Source organism: Tursiops truncatus, chromosome 18 (genome assembly GCF_011762595.2).
Source record: "Tursiops truncatus isolate mTurTru1 chromosome 18, mTurTru1.mat.Y, whole genome shotgun sequence".
NCBI classification, from domain to species: domain Eukaryota; kingdom Metazoa; phylum Chordata; class Mammalia; order Artiodactyla; family Delphinidae; genus Tursiops; species Tursiops truncatus.
In genome coordinates this window covers 17,500,856-17,514,803 of record NC_047051.1, presented here as the reverse complement: position 1 = coordinate 17,514,803, position 13,948 = coordinate 17,500,856, and the positions used below count along the sequence as shown (strand labels likewise).

Here is a 13,948-nt window from a genome sequence, read left to right as displayed (position 1 = left end):
TAATTTTTCGGCTGAGTCCTAGTGGCGATACGCTCTCCGACAGGTTATCCCGTCTCTCCCGCTAGATTGATGAGATCAGGCATCACTCGAAAATGGCGCCGAAAGCGCTGAGGCTCCTCATTCAAATTCGTTAGAGCCAACCCCGCCGCCCCGGGGCATGCCGGGAACGCGGGCTGCCTCCACAGCTGTCAATACCGCCTCCTAACCTCCGTACTCTAGCTTTCCCGACACTTCTGCTCATGCGCAAACTCCTACCCCAACCCCCCACGCCTTGAACATGCGCAGAATCATCGAGTGTTCACCGTTCTGCCTTCGCTTACTCAGTCACAGCCCTTCTCTTTTCTTGCGCGTGCGTGCAGCTCCTATGCTCAGCCTAAGAGGTAGAGGGGCCGTGCGGAGTGTGGGCCCGAGGGTCCGTAGATGACGTATCAGTCGATAGGCATTTATTCTACTGTTCAAGGAAAACAAATAAGGGTGCAGCTTAGGCGAAAAGAAAAACATCTTATTGCCAGTGTCTAAACTCCAACGGAATGTGTCTGAGACCGTGTGTATGGATACACGTGTACTTGAATCAACCCCGCCTGTGTGTACAGCTCTTGCTGTTAAGTCAACGCTTTACCGGAGCTATCGCACTTAAGCCTCAGAACAACTTTATGAGGTAGGTACTATTATCATTCTCCGTTTGCAGACCAGGAAACGAAGGCTCAGAGACGTTGTAAGTAATTTCCCTAAGGTAGCACAGGTAGCAAGCACGTGGACGAGTCCGCATCTGTCAGATTCTGGAGCCCGGGCCGTTCTCTACCATGCTGTGCGACCCAACCTGTGTGCGTCTGCGTGTGTGTGTGTGCGTGTGTGTGCGCGCGCGTGTGCTGGAGCCCGGTTCTAGGTTCCCTGTTATGAAGGCACTTTCACTGAATCTAGTTTCTCTCACCGCGTTCTTGTTCTTAAACATTCTGCTCGATTTTGGAGAGGTAAATGGGTTATTGGGCAGTCTTTGGGATCGCTTAGGGTGATTTTTAAAAAAAACGGTTGGTAAGGTTACTTAATCTTGCAAAGACGGGTTTCTGTTGTGTCACGCACTGGTAAAGTAATAATAGCTAGATAGCATATATTGACTGTACTCTGGGCTGCCATGGTGCTAAAATAAACGCTTTACGGAATGATCATGTTTACTGCCCACATCAGCCCTATGAAGTAGGCATTATCTTTATTTTACACAAGAGGATACCTGAGACTCAGATTAAGACACTTGCCCCTAAGTTTTATAACTAGTAAGTAGAAGCACAAGACCTAGGTAGATCTGTCCAACGTCAAAAACTGGACACTATGGTAAGACAGTAGATGATGATACATTTGTCAATACTGGAACACCTTCTTTAAAAATCTCTTTTAATCATTCATTTGCTTGAGAGAATTATCCTACCTGCCACAGGCTAGTTAAGATGGAAAAAAAACCAAACTGCCATTGATTCTAAATGATTACATTTTAAGATTATTTTAAAACTGGTTGCTTTTTTTCCTGATCCCAAGTTACAATGAATTTTCTAAAGAATCCAACAGTTTAAAATCTGGGGCATTGCTACACTTATTTCTAGTTTTTTGTTGTAAAACAACTTGTGATGAATCATAACTGAGTGTACAAAGACATACATCATTGTGAGGGTTAAATTAGACAACGCAGGTGAAAATGCCTGAAGTGCTAAGAAGTAAGGAAATGGGAGAAGGCTAGCATGGTTTGCATTATTGTGGTACAGTTGGAAGAGAAATGGATTTTAATAATTTGACATCATCAAGAAGTAACATGATTGAGTAGTATGGGGCTTACGTCTCTATGGTACGTTTGTGCACTGGTTAAGTGAGTAGACTCTGGAACCAAACGGCTTGGGTTGGAGCTCAGCTCTGCTATTTACTAGCTTTGTGACCCTGCATGAGTTACTTTTTCTCAGTTTGATCTTTTGTAAAAGGATTAATGCTAGTACCTCAACCGGTTGTTGTAAGGATGTAAATGAGCTAATATATTAAAGGTATTTGAACAGTGCTTGGTATATTAGTGAATGTTAGCTATTGTTGTAAGTCAGTTATTAACACTGATCTTTTAAAATGGTTTCTTTAGAGGTATTTTAAAAAACTACAGTTAGGGCCGTTAGGAATTAGCATTTGTGTTCAAGAGCCCCTTAAAATAATAAATCAACCTGACGAATTATTTTTGCCAAATAGAGTAATGATTTCTGTCAGATGAATAAAGATGTTAAGAGTAACCTAAGAAGATGGAATCGTTTTACTGCTTTTTCTAATTATTAAAGTTAAAGGGAAAAGGGAATAAAACCACTCTAAAATGTAAAGTAAAAACCATCCAAATTTCTATCATCTAGAGATAAATACATATCCTTTGTAATTTAAAAATATACCTGTGGAGAGAATCAGCTAGGTGAAGTCTGGATAAGTGGTATATTTGGGGAATTTATTTGCAAGATTGTACTAGAACATCATGAATTGGTAAAGTTTTAAATCCAGTCCCCTTTTAAGATTTATTCTGTCAAGAGAATTCCAAAGTGATGATGATATTAATAAATAATAACATTTATTGAGTACCTACAATGTGTCAGCTAAGCATGCATATCCATTTTCTCCTTGCATCCTCATAATAACTCATGAGGTGGGTGCAATTATTATCTCCCATTTTCCACATACTAAAGTTTATGTAGAGGTCACTTTTAGAAGATTTAAGTCCTGTTTTAAGATCCTATTTAATAAACCAACAATCCTTCATTAAAGCTTCTTGATTCACTAATATGGGAGAAAACAAAATCAGGTAACTTGGTTCCTAAGCCTGAAACCAACTGGAAAAAAAAATGGTGTTTTGAAAATGAAGAATTTTATGTTTGACCACAAGGGGGTGCAAATTCCCGAGTTGAATTTTAAAGAAAAAAAAAAGAGTACTTTTACTTCAGATCATCAGATTCACAGGTAAAAAGCTAGTAAGAATACCTTCCTTGAAGTTTAATACTCCACACAGTGATATACTTTATGTGAAGAAAGAACTCAGTTATTTAGGGACTCAGCTGGGGTAGAAGTTGTCAACTTTCTTTCATTTTCAATACAGTGAAGAGTTAATCACCCTACCCCCACCCCTTTCCACCCACCCAGTTTGTTTTTCTGCATACTCTTCTTGACTTGTCATAAGAGTAAAACTGAAGTCATAATTTAAAATTTGAGGTTTTACTTGGAAACTGCAGTGCAATCACCAGCAAATGAATGGTAAATATGGGTAGTGTGGAGAGCAGAGGTCTTGTAATTTCAATGCTTTTTTTCCCTCCTGCTGTTTCTGATGAGTAAGCTGCCACTGATGGAATGTTGGCTTCAACATATTAGCTTATTTAGATAAAACTGTGAAAGCTATAGGTCTGTTCATCTTTTAAGGAAGAATGAAGCCTCTTAAAGAAAAACATTTTGAACAGTAACTCAGTATACACTGGTGAATGTTTTAAAAACAATTTGCATAGATGCAAATTGCATAGATGTAAAAGCTACATAAATAGCTTTTATTTTCCTGTTGGTCTTGTTTTTCTGAGGTGGACTTAGTTTAAAAAAAACTCTTTTACTTGGAAATAATTTCAAATTTACAAAAAGTTGCAAAAATAAAAATAGTTCAGAGAACACCCATATCATTTACTTGCTCTTTTGCAAGGTCTCTGTCTCTCTCCAAATATATATATATATATATATATATATTTCTTTATATGCAATTTTTTTTCTGAACCATTTGAGGTTAAGTTACATACATCCTGGCCCTTGATCCCTAAATACTTAAGTGTGTATTTCCTGTCAACTTCATAAATTTACATTGAGAAAATACTTCAGTCTACCATCCACATTCGCATTTTGTAGGTTGGTCCTTATACCATTTCCCCCTCCAGTACAGGAGCCAGTCTGGGGTCAGGCACTACATTTAGTGGGTCTTGACTCTAGCTTCTTTTACTGAAACATTTCCACAGCCTTTCTTTATCTTTTATGACCTTGATATTTTTGAAGAATATAGTTTCTCCTTCCACCCTCCTTTTTGATAGAACATTCCTTATTTTGTTTTTGTCTGATGTTTCCTCATGATTAAATTGAGGTTTTGCATTTTTAACTGGACTACTGCACAGGTGGTATTATGTCCTTCTCAGGGTACCACTTCTGGAAGCACATGATATCCATATGTCCCTCACTGATGATGTTAATTTTGACCACCTGATCCATATATGGCCCGAATTTTCCAATGTATAGTTACTGTTTTTTTCCTTCCTGGCAAATAATCAATTTGTGGGGAAATATTTGAAGATAAAGCTTGCTCTTCATCAAAGTTCCCATTTAAATATAGCATCCATTATTGCTGATATAATTTTACCATGATGGTTGCAAAATGATTCAACAAATCTAATACTCCTTTCACATTTACCAGTCAGCCCACAGCATTCTACTTCAAACAGAGCCCTTTCTTCTCCTCTATTTATCTATTTATTATCTGCATTAACTTATGAATTCCTATGTTTTTCCATTTCTGTATTTACCTTGTTTTCCTGTATTCTTTCTATATTTATATGTGTGTGTATATATATATATATATATATATATTTTTGTGTGTGTGGTACACGGGCCTCTCACTGTTGTGGTCTCTCCCGTTGTGGAGCACAGGCTCCGGACGCGCAGGCCCAGCGGCCATGGCTCACGGGCCCAGCCGCTCCGTGGCATGTGGGATCTTCCCAGACCGGGGCACAAACCCGTGTCCCCTGCATCGGCAGGCAGACTCTCAACCACTGCGCCACCAGGGAAGCCCTATATGTGTATATTTTGTACATTTTTTTCTGAACCATTTGAATGTAAGTTACACACATCATGACCTTTCACCTCTAAATATTTAAGCCTGTATTTAATTATTTTAGTGTTCGAATTGTCCCAGATTTAGCTAGTGGAAGCACCTTTAGTTTGGGTCCTGTCTTTGTGGTATGCTTATATCATTTTTTGGGCGTACTTCCTTGCTTTCTGGTATAATAAGATGTTCCAAGTTTAGCTTGCGCTTACCCTGCCCTAGCCCTAGTGTTAGCTTTTTCTCCAGAGCCCTGTTTCCTCTTAGTGGAGAATGGTATTAGATATCAAGGTTAGGTATGCTCATTGCTGCTTCTTGGACCTTTCAGGAGACAGAGCTAGGAAATATATACATATATATGCACATTAAAATATGCATACACTAAGATGTACATATATGTTAATAAAATTAAGCTCATGTATATTATTATTTGTATTATAATTGAGAAGATATCATAGCAATATTTATAAAGTTCTGAATAAAGTCATGAAATCACAATCCACATTAACAACTCATACAATTTTCATGTTCCCTTAGTAAATATCTGTACATATAATTTTATAGGGTCATAGTGTGAAATAGTTTTCTTTGTCTTTTTCCACTTAACATGTAAGAAGCATCTGAGTTACTATATCATTTTTACAATCTCATTCTAAATTTCTCTGCTATGTATCATTTAGCAGATTCTACCATTCTTTTATTGGTGGACATCTAGGTTGTTTTCAATTTTTTGTTATTATAAATAATTCTGAAGTGAACATTTTTATATTTTCCTAATTAACTTTCTTATTTATTCATTTATTTATTAGACGATTTCTCAGAAGTGGGAATATGTTTGATATGTACTGGCACACAGATTAGTCAAACATTTACCAAAGTCCATATCAGAATTGGATATATAGAGATGAGAAGTATGTAGTCCCTGTTAGCAAGGAGCTGAAAGTCTAATGGAAGAAAGATAAATTCTTTAAAAATTATAATTTGAAATGTACAGGAAGAACATTAACCCAGGTAAGGAATAGGTGGCTCAGGAAAGCTTTTTAGGAGGGAGGTGGTGGTTGAGCTGCGTCTTGAAGGATACCTTGGCGAAGCCTTCGAGGAACCAGTGTAAAAGAGAGAGCAGAAGTAGGCCATAGAGAGCATTTTAAGCAGAATCACTGGAGTGTAAGGAAACAGAGGAGTCAGAAAGAACCTGGCATGGTCAAGAATATTCAGGTAGTTGTGTGATTTGTTGCCTAGGTGCTTTGGAGGAGTTGAGAAAGGTTAGCCTGATCAAGTGGATAGAGATTAAACCATGAAGGGCCTTACATATCACTTTTACATTGATGCAATTGAAAAATCTTAAACCAATGAGTAATACGATCAGATTTATATTTTAGAAATTCACTTTAACAAGGGTACTGGAGAACAGATTAGAAAATGCAAGAGCGGTAATAGAAAGTCCTGGAGAGGCTATTGTAGTATCTAGGCAAGAAATAAAAAAGTATTTGAACCAAAGAATTAGAAGTGAAATATAAACAAGATTGGATTTACTTACTCAGTATTAACTATGTAACTATTCCCAGGTAACTATTTAGCACCTACTCTGTGTTATGTATTGTTCAAGGTACTGAGCATATAGGGATGAGCATAACAGCCACAGTTCCTCCCTTTATGGTGTAGTCTACTGAGAGAAACAAGGATTAAGTTAATAATCATACAAATTACAACAGCAGGAAAACACAGGATGCCCTAAAAGCGTACACCATGGGGACCTAACACTGAAGATTTAAGTAAGGCCTTTCTAAGGCGGGACAGTTAAACTGAGACTTAGGAAGGAAGACCACTCTAGGCAAAGGAGGAGTGTATGTTAATGTCCTGAGCAGAAAGGACCAGTAAATTCAATGCCCATGAGGCTAGAGCAGAGTTAGCTAGGATGGAAAAAGTTGGAAGGTAAGACTAAAGAGGCTTAGGAGCCTTTGTATAATACATGGAGAAGAGAGAGAGGAGGCGTGTAGCAGGACTCCTAGGTTTCTGGTGTGGGCAACTGAGTGTCTCTTGGTACCATTTCCTGAGGGAAAATAGAACAGGTTTGGTGGATTCTGATATGTGAATTTTTTTTTTTTTTTTTTTTTTTTTTTGTGGTACGCGGGCCTCTCACTGTTGTGGCCTGTCCCGTTGCGGAGCACAGGCTCTGGATGCGCAGGCTCAGCGGCCATGGCTCACGGGCCCAGCCGCTCAGCGGCATGTGGGATCTTCCCGGACCGGGGCACGATCCCGTGTCCCCTGCATCTGCAGGCGGACTCTCAACCACTGCGCCACCAGGGAAGCCCAGAAATGTTGATTTTTATATGCCTTTGGGCCAAGTACGTACTTCCATCCTCTGTAGATGTAACTGGATATTAGGATTGGATTTTTGATTTGGAAGTCTGGAATTTTGGGGAACGTCTGGTTTGCATGTTGTCTGTAGATTTACTAGTTGACCAATTGTAGATGGTAGTTTAAACTGTGGGATTGGATGAGATCACTGAGGGAGGTATGTAGACTGATAAAAAGGTTCAACACAGAATCTTGGAGAACATTGGTAGCTACACAAAAAATGTATACACCAGAAAAAAAATTTGCTATAAATAGTAAAGACACATGACAAACTAAAAAATATTTTTAACATATAAAGTAGGTAAAGGGTTAATATCCTCAATATATAAAGAGATAGGTCTATAAGAAAAATAGAGTTAACCAATACACAGTTAGCAAAAGGAGAAAAACAAATACAAGTTTTTCTTGTTTTTCTTTTTCAAATAAGTTCTTGGAGAGGTTTTATTTATTAATCAAACTTTAAGTACTTAAGGAAAGCAGAAGTTATAGAAGTTATAAAATTCTAAATGCTAAATATTTAAGAGACCTTAAAAAGCATCCTTAAAAGTGATTGCTGTTAAAATTTACAAAGACTGGGCTTCCCTGGTGGCGCAGTGGTTGAAAGTCTGCCTGCCGATGCAGGGGACATGGGTTCGTGCCCCGGTCCAGGAGGATCCCACATGCTGCGCAGCGGCTGGGCCCGTGAGCCATGGCCGCTGAGCCTGCGCATCCGAGCCTGTGCTCCGCAACGGGACAGGCCACAACAGTGAGAGGCCCGCGTACCACACACACACACACACACACACACAAATTTACAAAGACTAATAACCAGAGTTTCAAGTTGAATTTAAAAGTTAAGGAAGAACTAAAGTTTTTTAGTTCATAACTTTGATAAGAATTTAAATGACCCCTGAATATTCTTTTCAATGCACGAAAGACATTTAAAAAACCTCCTCACATTGACGGTATGAGTGAGTAAAGGCTGGTGGCAATGTAAATTAAAGCAGACCTTTTGGAAAGTAATTTAGCAATAATAAAAAAGATTATAGAAATAGTCATGTTTTTCCTGCCAGAAATTCCAATTTCAGGAGTCTAGGTGAAATAAATCCAAACTATGGAAAAAGATCTATATAGGAAGATGCCCATTGCAGCATATTAAATAAAATAGCAAAAAAGGGGGGGGGGATTGGGTTGCAATGTCTAGTAGTAGTAAAATTATTGAGTAAACTGTGGAAAATTCACTGGATTTACTATTAGCATCATCACAAAATGATGCATACCAACTGGAAAAATGTTTGTAAGTGCAAGATGTTAGAGGTATAATTAGGATGATTGGAACTACTTCTAAAACACACAGAGGAAAAGTACAAGGAAAAACTTTCAATGCATATCAAGGTTTTCTGATCAAAGCTAAACAGATAAAAGCCAGTCTAAAATTTGGCATTGTTGACCCTGCCAAACTATCTTTCTAAGGAACATTGATAGTCTATGAGCTAGTCCAGTGATTCTTAAACACTGAGAATTTGTTGACAGTTACAGATTCTTTCTCTAGAATCATGTGCATATGTGAACTGTTTGCACGTAATTTTAGAGATGGATGATGGTCGATGGAGTTCCTGAAGAAAGGTAGAGGAAAATGATTCATTTTTATGATAGGCATAATAATGGTTCTCCTAAAGATGTCCGTATCCTAATCCCTGGAATCTGTGAATATGTTATGTTACATGGCAGGGAGTATTCAGGTTGTAGATAGAATTAAGTTTGCTACTCAGATGACCTAAAAATAGATTTTCCTGAATTATCTGAGTAGGCTCAATATAATTCCACAATTTTTCTAAATGTGGAAGAGGGAAGCAGAATAGTCAGTGTCAGGGTGGTGAGATGTGAGAAAGACTCAACCAGCTATTGCTGGCTTTGAAGATAGAAGGGGGCCATGAGCCAAGGAAGGAGGGCAACCTCTAGAAGCTGGAAAAGGCAAGAAAACAGATTCTTTCTTAGATCCTCCAGAAAGGAATGTAGCTCTTGTGGGATCTTAGTTTCCCGAACAATGATTGAACACCCCCACCCTCCACCCCCGCCACGGCAGTGAAAGTGCTGAGTCCTAACCACTGGACCACCAGGGAATTCCCCAATTCTGGTTTTGAGAGTTTCATAATGGCCTGGAATCTGTCTGTCCTTGTTCTGTGTCTTCAGCACAGTTACTGGCATTAATATTTAATGGGAATGAATGGAACTCAGCAAAGAGAGAGAGGATCACCAATTGCTCTGCCACCTGAACAAATTTGAGAATTACTTGTTTTACTCTATTATGTTCTGTGTATTCTTATAATCTGTGAGTTAAAACTGCTCTAGATTGATTGTTAAGGCTGTTTTCTGAAATAAATTGATGTTTACTGAGTATCACTTATGAACAAGGTATTTTGTTTTAAGACTGTACTTGTTTATTATCATATATTTAAAACATTGTGCTATAAATAGCTATGCTTAGGATTTTCCCCCTCCAGGAATATTATAACTAGTAAACTAGAAGAATTATAATAAAAGGCAAAAAGAATAAGGTTTAACAATGGCTGGTTTGAAAATGTTTCTAATCTCTGTCATATATCCATAGCTATTTATTTTCTACTATGAGTTTTTAATTTTTCAAATTTAATATTTACCTGATAATTTCAAATTAAGCTTCTAATCAGGTTAGTGTATTGGTAAAAATATTGTATATATTGGTAAAATACTAAATCTAAGTATTTTTCTGTACTTTTTTTGTTTAACAAATACATCAAAGTACTTTTTGTCTTTTTTAGGTCTGTGAAGTGTCAGACCTCAAGACAGACAACAACTGTTTCATTAGGTTCACAGTATCTAGTGCACTAATCATAAACCTGTACAACATTTACTGAAATTTGTTGGTAATGTGGTGAGTTTTTCCCACATATTCACCCATTTACATTCCCTTTTTAAAATGCAAGTGTGTCATTTATTTCAGATATTGACAGAATCTTTGTTCTGTGAAGTAACTTTGGTAGTTTCTTTTCCCTGTAGCTAATTGATACATTAAAAAAGCAATGATAAAATCCTCCTCAGAAGTAAGAGAATGGACTTAGGACATGGGGAGGGGGAAGGGTAAACTGGGACGAAGTGAGAGAGTGGCATGGACATATATACACTACCAAATGTAAAATAGATGGCTAGTGGGAAGCAGTTGCATAGCACAGGGAGATCAGCTCGGTGCTTTGTGACCACCTAGAGGGGTGGGATAGGGAGGGTGGGAGGGAGACGCAAGAGGGAGGGGATATGGGGATATATGTATATGTATAGCTGATTTACTTTGTTATACAGCAGAAACTAACACAACAATGTAAAGCAAATATACTTCAATAAAGATGTTAAAAAATAATTTAAAAAGTTACTTAAATGGTTCATAACTATATGCTTTAATTAATTACGTATCAGTTTATAAGTACTTTATTATCCATAAATATTTTTGGATGATCCTTTAAAAATCACAAAAGGCAAAAAAAGAAACTACTCTTAGAGTAGTTTCTTTTTAGAGTATATCCATATTAGTTATAGGGGAGAAAATTTACACATGGATCAGGAAATATATTTGTTTGGGGAAATTTACTTTGCATGGTTTAGAGCCCCAGTTTCTGAAAGTCATTTATAACAGATTCGTACATATTTTCAACTCTGATTCTGTTAGGATTATGGAGGTATAAGGGTTTTTTTCTCCTATATAAAGAATTGTTTTGCTTCCACATTTGTGGAACTAATATTATAGGACTGAACTAACATTCATTTACAATTAATAATTATAATATTTAGTGAAGAAGTATGAACTACCCACCTCACAACCCATTACCAATAAGGATACCTGGAAAGGGATAAACCCATTTGTTTGTTATTTACTTTCTAAAAAGTTAGTGTGAAAATGCTGGCCTTAAATGATATATTAAATACAGTGTTTTGAAACATTGTTTTAAAATAATTTAAATTTCCTTAGTAAAGGAAATTTAGCCTATTCAGGTTTGGAATCGTAGAATATTAAAAGTTAAAACACACCTATTTGTAACTGCCCCTTGGAGCTGCTGAGAACAAACTCATTCCCACCTACATGTGATAACCCCTTAAGTATGACTTCTAGTACTTTCAACCATGAGGACAACTGAATCTCCATTCTCCAAACATCTATGATTTTAAACCCTTCACAGTCTTGGTTTCCTTCTCTGGTTGTTCTCCAGTTTAACAGAGCCTATTTCAAAAAGTGACACCCCAAATGGTAAATCATATACCATATATAGTCTAAAATACACAAGCATTGGTTAACTTTTTGTCTGGTCATTAAAAATGTGTGTGTTTGGGGAGCAATTTAAGTAATAAAAAGGACTGGTAAATAATAGTCATGGATCTATTCTTGACCCTTTATCAAAGGAAAATTGAATAATAAACCTTACATTGAGTAAAAAACATTTAAAATGACAACTCATGGCTTTGTCAGAGACTTTATTGACTTGGGATTAGCCTTGTCCTGGAAGTTGAGTAGGACAGGAATCTATTAACATTTATTTCTTATTCATTTCTAGTAAACAGAAGTAAAATTGGGACTCTCTGGTCTCTAGGAGATATGACTGAGGATGTATGACCTGTTCTCTATGACAGTTGAGCCTCATGCTACATTTTCTATTCTTAATATGTAAAAACATTACTTCGTGTAGAACAAACCTATAGGGAAATAGGGAGAATAAAATACAGCACATTCTCTTTTGGCAAAGAAATGCTTACGTGTTTTAAACAAATTAACTTTTTAAGGCAGCTCTGAAGAAGTAATTTATTTTAAATAGGTGAACAGTTTACAGCTCTTATGGGAACACTTTTTCCTTACTTTTCTTCATCATAGGATTAGGCCCTATGTTTTTAATTTAACTCCTTTAATTTTTGCTGTTAACATTTAATTTACTTGATGACCCCATACTGTTAACTTTTGACCCAGTGAACTCAGGATGGTATATACAGACCATATACCTGATTTTAAAGAAACTCTTTAAAGAAAAATAATGTTTGAAGTGAACAGAAGATTAAATTCATTTCAATGTTCCATGTAGAGAAGTATCACACATACTTAACCAAAGAACATTTTTCTCCTTTGGAGGATGTATTTTTATAAACATGCGGTTTTTACAATTAGATGTTTATGCCATTGGCAAAACAACCCAAAGCTGATGTGACTGAACTGCAATATTTCTAATAAACTGTAAAACCACTAATACAGTATAGTAGATATGAAACCTTTTCCTGATAAGAAATTCTTATAGCATGTAGCTAAATCTAATGGTCCTTCCATCTACCTGTACTTATACCCAATTTCCTTTCCTATCATAAAATTGAAATTCCTAAAGTTGAATCCTTTCGATGTAAAAAATGTTAGTACATATAGTTGTTAATTATGATAAAGTTCAAACTTCTTCTAAATTACTTGATGTAAAGATACTTTGTATATAACTTTTATTTGCCCTTAAAACTGAACCTGTGGACTTGCTTTTGAACATTTCCTCCCTAATTATAAAATAAGAGTCCTATTATTTATTGAACTGTTTAAAATGCAGCTTAATGATTATTATGGGTATCTTCAAATATGCCATATTTACTTTATTCAAAAATGAACAGATAGTTAAGCAATAACTGCTATATGCTAAACACCTTTATGTATAGGAGTATTAACAAGCCTTCTAATCTCTGGAAGTAGTGCAAGCTATATATGTTTCTGTATAAAACTTCATGGTTTGCTAATAAGGTATCATGGTTGTTGTTTCTTAATTTAAATACTAAGGGAATGTTATAAAAGGTGTTTTAATTTCATTTTATTTTTTAAATAAATGGAAGTATTTTTGTGTGTTTTTATAGCCATGGAGGGAAATAATGAGATTTTGCACTAGGGAAGTAATGCTTGGAATAGAGGTTAAAATAAGGTAAGAAAGCAGGTCTTAAGTGAGTAAATGGAGTGAAAAAAGCTGGAGTGGTAAGCGGTTGTGGTCAGAGATCAAGATATTGAAGTCTAAGGCCATGGAGTAATTTCTTGGTGTGTGGCTCTGGGTCTGGAAGGCTGAATGAAGTGGTTATAAGATGGTGGAGTCAGAGTTCAAGGTTGTTGGATGGGTTGTCTGTATGGACATGGAAATGGCGCACAATAGCAGAAAATGCAGGGGAGGTGGATACTGGCAGCCAAGTGCCAAAGTCCTCGATGAGTAAGGGAAGGAGTGACTGGGCAATTAAGTAATGACAATGAAAGAGAGGAACAAGGACTAAAAAATTTCCAAGACTGTTAATCATGCCCACAAATGAAGAGTCATGAGGGCAAGGACTAGGTCTTATTTAATGCTGCAAATATTTGTTGAATTAATGAATAAACAAATGATGACTTTATCATTTTGAATAGTATTTATTCATGTTGAATAAGTATTTCTGAAAACTTTGTGTTTTTCTATTATAAGAAATTGGTATTAAAGAAGATACAAATGGGCAAGAGGTAGAAAAAGGTGAATAATCCCACACCCAGAAATAACCACTATTAACCCCCGTTATTAAATTTTCACAACTGTTTTTTGTTCATATATATTTCCTAGCAGTAAATATTCAAGTATAATGTACTTTAATGACTGAATAAGTATTCTACTATAGAATATAAGGATGTACCATAGCAGTTTCTTATTTGGGAGTATTTATATTGATGCCTACCAGTTTTTCTCTACTGGTAAAAGGAACAATGTA

General features: G+C 36.5%; 1 long non-coding RNA gene across 3 annotated transcripts in view; it reads left to right on the top strand.

Moving 5' to 3' along the window:
• The first annotated feature begins 316 nt into the window (after positions 1–316).
• The window catches only part of LOC109550226 (uncharacterized), a 36,660-nt gene continuing 23,028 nt past the window's right edge, over positions 317–13,948 (top strand). The window contains exon 1 of one of the 3 annotated variants that reach the window (XR_012327656.1): positions 317–658. This is a non-coding gene — a long non-coding RNA (uncharacterized lncRNA). The remainder of the gene's footprint in view (positions 659–13,948) is intronic. The other 2 variants (XR_002176650.3, XR_002176649.3) reach the window with 2 other exon arrangements.